Here is a 6,309-nt window from a genome sequence, read left to right on the forward strand (position 1 = left end):
CGGGATATAACTCATTGTGAGCTCGTTGGGGAGAATGGGATATAAAATGAAATAAAATACATTTTTATTATGGCAGGAACTCACTTGTCTACAGGACTCAGGATTACAGTGGTGCCTCGCACAACGAACTTTATGTCTTGATCCGTACAACGAACTTTGTTTCACACAACGAAGTCGCCCGAGCTGCATCCTTCCGCGCAGGCACTGCGCTTAACTGCCCTCTCTCCGCCTGGCTCCCTCTTGCCCCCCCGACTCCCCAACACGATCGGGGCAAAAAGGAGCCCAAGCCCTCTTGCCCCGCCGATTCCCCAACTCCCCACACAATATCGGGCCAGGAGGGAGCCCAAGTCCTCCTGGCCACGGCGACCCCCTAACCCCACCCTGCACTACATTACGGGCAGGAGGGATCCCAGGCCCTCCTGCCCTCGACGCAAACCCCCCCTCCCCCCAACGACCGCCCCCCCCAAGAACCTCCGACCGCCCCCCCAGCCGACCCGCGACCCCCCTGGCCGACCCCCACGACACCCCCAACCCCCTTCCCCGTACCTTTCTGTAGTTGGCCGGACAGACGGGAGCCAAACCCGCCTGTCCGGCAGGCAGCCAACGACGGAATGAGGCCGGATTGGCCCATCCGTCCCAAAGCTCCGCCTACTGGTGGGGCCTAAGGCGCCTGGGCCAATCAGAATAGGCCCGGGAGCCTTAGGTCCCTCCTGGGGGCGGGGCCTGAGGCACATGGGCCCAACCCGACCATGTGCCTCAGGCCCTGCCCCCAGGAGGGACCTAAGGCTCCAGGGCCTATTCTGATTGGCCCAGGCGCCTTAGGCCCCACCAGTAGGCGGAGCTTTGGGACGGATGGGCCAATCCGGCCTCATTCCGTCGATGGCTGCCTGCCGGACAGGCGGGTTTGGCTCCCGTCTGTCCGGCCAACTACAGAAAGGTACGGGGAAGGGGGTTGGGGGTGTCGTGGGGGTCGGCCAGGGGGGTCGCGGGTCGGCTGGGGGGGCGGTCGGAGGTTCTTGGGGGGGCGGTCGTTGGGGGGAGGGGGGTTTGCGTCGAGGGCAGGAGGGCCTGGGATCCCTCCTGCCCGTAATGTAGTGCAGGGTGGGGTTAGGGGGTCGCCGTGGCCAGGAGGACTTGGGCTCCCTCCTGGCCCGATATTGTCGGGGAGTTGGGGAATCGGCGGGGCAAGAGGGCTTGGGCTCCCTTTTGCCCCGATCGTGTCGGGGAGTCGGGGGGGCAAGAGGGCTTGAGCTCCCTTTTGCCCCGATCGTGTCGGGGAGTCGGGGGGGCAAGAGGGCTTGAGCTCCCTCTTGCCCCGATCGTGTCGGGGAGTCGGGGGGGCAAGAGGGCTTGAGCTCCCTCTTGCCCCGATCGTGTCGGGGGTGCCAGGGACCACACGGAGTCACCCACCGTACCACCCGATTCGGGTAAGCGCAGGTATCGGTGGGTGGCTTATTTGCGGGGGGGTGCCTTATTTTACATTTTTTTCTAAAAAGGGGGGGGCTGTCTTATTTGATGGCCCTGCCTTATCATCGGGGAAACACGGTAGAAAAAAAAAAAAAATGAACAGTTAAGTCCCAGTTTTTGCCGCTGAGACTCTGCCCTCTCTCACTGTAAAATTAGACTCTACTTAGTCTGTCTTTAAATTTAAAAAATGTGTGTTGTTTTAAAAAACAATTATGTTTTTAGATGTATCTAAATAAAAATAATAACCAAAAATTTATCTTTTTTTATGTCATCTTAGCATATTTTATGCTACAGAACGAATTATTTTTTTTAACATGTATTGTTATGGGAAAACGCGTTTCACATAACGAACTTTTCGCATAACAAACTTGCTCCTGGAACGAATTAAGTTCGTTGTGTGAGGCACCACTGTACTGTGGTTTTGTTTTTTTTTCTTTTTTTTTCCAGTGGGGTCTGAGGTGCCGTCAGTCTTCTAGTCATTTTCGGACTTGTCATGTAAGGGTGAACTAAAAAGAAATCCAAAGCATCTCTAGGTTTCTGTCAGATAGCATAGCTGGTTTTAAGAAAGGTTTGGACAATTTTCTGGAGGAAAAGTCTATAGTTTGTTATTGAGAAAGACATGGGGGAAGCCACTGCTTGCCCTAGATCGGTAGCATGGAATGTTCCTACTTCTTGGGTTTTGGCCAGGTACTAGAGACCTGGATTGGCCACCATGAAAACGGGCTACTGGGCTTGATGGACCATTGGTCTGACATAGTAAGGCTGTTCTTAATGTTCTTATCAGAAGAGCTTCACAGCATTCAGAGGCTGTATCTGCACAAACATTTCACTCATCTGCAATCTGTCACTTCCTCCTCAGTCATGCTTCCAAATCCTCTTCATTTGCAATAAACTCTACCACTGTGAGGTAACCACTGTAGAACATCGGGAGTTAACTCCTTACGTTCTGACAGTCAGTGATGGTGTGGCTAAATAGATATAAGGAGAGAGTTTTTTTTATAGAAAGATGTATAACTAGGTAATGAACTTAATTTGCTACATGGCAGTGCTACATGTTTGACTTTTTGCCATTCAGCCTTTTTGAAGAGAGAAGTTGACAACTTGTATACTGTACTAACAACTTGACTGGTACCAATCTACATAAGATATTGATTTAAATTGTTAAAGAAGGCTGTTTCATTCTCTCCTCCATATCAGATATTTTTCCCACAGTTGACATTTGCTAACCAAATGTTACTTCAGCCATATCCTAGATATTTGAGTATTATGTTAGCTTCATGGTCAGATTTATAGTTGGAGTAGGCATGCATCACAAGGGCAGGCCATGCAGCCAAAGCACTACAAATGTTGGAGACTCATGACCCCAAAACTGCAAGAAAACTGTCTTTGCTGCCTCCCCAGCTACCTATCCTAGGCCACATTGCTGCCATGTGTCAGGGCATTCCTGCTGGTTGCATGTTCCCAGGAGATATTTCTGTGGTGATGGATGGAAGTTAAGTTGTATACAGATATAACTACTGTATTTGGTTTTCCAAAATATTATTGCTAATTTTCCAGCTCTTTTTTAAATGCCATGATCTGAAAATCTTACATGAGCATAACTTCAATCATACTTGCATATTTGTACGATGCTCTGTAATTATTTCAATGACTATAACCACTTGGCATCTACTATTTACTACTATTTATCATTTCTATAGCTCTGAAAAGCATATTCAGTACTGTACAATCAACACGCAATAGATAGTCCTTGCTCAAAGCTTGAATCTATTGGGCTGACAAACAGGACATATAGGGGGTTGGAGAGTTTATTGTAGAGAGAATGAAAGGATGGACATAGGAAAGTTTATAGTTAGTGGGAGTTAGGAGTTGAAGGCAGCATTGAAAAAGGTGGGATTTTCAGCTCAGATTTGAATACTGCCAGAGGCAACACTTGACGTAATGACTCAGATAGTTTGTTCCATGCATATGGCACAGCAAGATAGAAGGGACGGAGTCTGGAGGAGAAGGGTACAGTTAGGAGGGACTTTTCTCAATAAACAGAGCTCACAGGGCAAGAAGTATGGAGAGATATTGAGGGGCTGCAGAGTGAGTGCATTTGTAGATCAGTAAGATGAGTTTGAACTATATTTGGAAATGAGTAGGGAGCCAGTGAAGTGACTTGAGGAGAGAGGTAATGCGAGCGTGGCAGCTCTCACAGAATATGTTATGATGCAGAATTTTGCACAGATTGAAGGAGAGAGATGATTGAGTGGAAGACTTGAGAGAAGCAAGTTGCAGTAGTCTAAGTGAGAGGTAATGAGAGTATGGATAAGGGTTTTGGTAGAGTGTTCAGAAAGGAGAGGTCAGATTTTGGTAATACTATAGAGGAAGAAGCAACAGTTTGTTGGATCTGAGTGGAGGAGAGAGAGGACTCAGATAACCCCAAGGTTGTGAGCTGATGAGACAGGGAGGAGGAGAGTGTTGTACACTGAGATAGAGAATGGGGGGGGGGAGAGGGAAGTGGGTTTAGGCAGGAAGATAAGCCTAGCCATATACAGTTTTAGATGGTGGTGAAACATCCAGGAGGCAATGTTGGACAGGCAGGCTGAAATGCAGGCCTGGATTCCTGTAGAGCAATCTGATGTGGAGAAGTAGATTGGGAAAGGTTAGCATAGAGGTGATACTGAAAACTATTGGAGGAGATCAGGACACCGATGGAGCGAGTATATATGGAGAAAAGGAGAAGTCCCAACACAGAGCCCTAGGGTACACTGATTGACAGCGGGATAGCAGTGGAGGTATGGCTAGTATGAAAAAGGAAGTATTGATGCCCCTGTATAAGACTCTGGTGAGACCTCATTTAAAATATTGTGTACAATTCTGGAGACTGCATCTTCAAAAAGATATAAAAAGGATGGAGTCGGCCAGAGCAGTGGTCTCAAACCTGCGGCCTGCCAGGTACTATTTTGAGGCCCTTGGTATGTTTATCATAATCACAAAAGTAAAATAAAACAGTTTCTTGATCCTATGTCTCTTTAGCTATAAATTACAATATTATTATTAAGACTTAGCTAAAAGGAAAGATTTATAAACTATAAAGCGTTTTACCTCATGCAAAATTGTAATTTCTTTAATAAGACATTAACTATTTTTTCTGAGGCCCTCCAAGTACCTTCAAATTCAAAATGTGACCCTCAAAGGGTTTGAGTTTGAGACCACTGGTCTAGAGGAAGGCTACTAAAATGGTGCATGGTCTTCTTGATAAGGCTGAGTGTAACGCCCAACTGCAAAACATTCAGGAAAGAAATTTCTATTCAAGAAATTTATCAAATGATCTAACTAAACCTGATCGACCCTCCACAGATCCCGATGCATACTACATCTATTAAACATGTATTCTCCCTGGAAATTCCCAGGCCAACTCTTGTTGTAAACCACCTGGAACTGAAAGGTATTGGCGGGATAGAAGACACCAATATAATGTAATGTAGTGTGTTGCAGTAGTCCATACATGATAAAATAGGTTTAAAGCAGTTGGGTGGCTTCTGAGAAGTATGGACGAATTTCCATAGCTGGTGCAGGTAGTAGAAAGAGGTTGCTACTACCTGTGATACATGGCTCGTTAGTGATAGGTTGGCCTCTAGGGTGATTCCAAGGCTGCGTACTTGATCCTTAGCTTTAAGAGTCGTATTATCACAGGAGAAGACTGGGCGAGGGTGGAAGCAGTTTTTCTTGTGAATCCAGAGTAGTTTGGTTTTGGATGCATTAAGTTGGGAGTTTGTTCGTTGTCATCCAGTCTTTGATTTCAGAAAGGCAGTGCATGCTTAATCCATTAGGGCACCTTAGTAAAAGGACCCCTAAGTTACGTGAGAGATTTAAATAAATGTGTACAAGGTTTGTTAACTATTTAGTGTCATGTGTGTAATATTTGGAGCTATGATTAAAATTTGACCCATCAGAGTACTTTGTGGTACAATTACTAGTAGACATAATATGCAATAAGAAATAGGGATGAGTGCTTTGAATTCCTGCTAGTATTAAACATGACTGATTACATATATCTATTTAGTAATCCAGTTATTATACCTTAAAAGAATGCCACTCCTTATTCTGGGGAAAATATGTTAAAAGGAAATAATTTTCATATACAAAGAATTATTGGTGAGACATAATAATAGTAAGGCATGGACTATGTAATTTAAAGAAGTACAGTCATAAAAACATGCCATACTGGGCCAGACCAATGGTCCATCTAGCCCAGTATCCTCTTTCCAATAGTGGCCAATCCAGGTCAAAAATACCTGGCAGAAACCCAAATAGTAGCAACATTCCAATCCCAAGGCAAACACTGGCTTTCCCCATGTCTGTCTCAATAGCAGGCCAGCAAATGAAGGCATATTTGATGTGATAAATTAGAGTAAATGTGAATCCTTACCTTTGTAGCTCACCATAGTGCCTCCCTGGAGCAGCCGTAGGCAAAACATGGCCAGTTTAGGAATACAATATATAAGGAAGAAATTTATTTTAACACCTGATGTTAACAAGTGGAAGGTAATTCCATAACAGTGTGCCTATTTTAACCTTATTCTACAAACAAAAAGGTGTCTAATTTTCTTTATAGAATACTAGCACAAATAGCCAAAAATGTGAGTACATTAAGGTGTGATCAATTGTACAAGTCCAACAGCTGGTTTAAATGCCAGCACCTAGCTTTTAATACATATGCACATAAATTTTAGCATTCTATAATATATCTGTGTATCTGTGTGCTACACCCATGCTTCACTCAAACTCTACCCATGTTTACACCCACTAGCAAAGTATGTTTTTTCAAACTGTGGTGAATACTGTTCTGCTAGG

The sequence above is a fragment of the Geotrypetes seraphini genome, chromosome 3 (assembly GCF_902459505.1).
Source record: "Geotrypetes seraphini chromosome 3, aGeoSer1.1, whole genome shotgun sequence".
In the NCBI taxonomy this organism is placed as follows: Eukaryota; Metazoa; Chordata; class Amphibia; order Gymnophiona; family Dermophiidae; genus Geotrypetes; species Geotrypetes seraphini.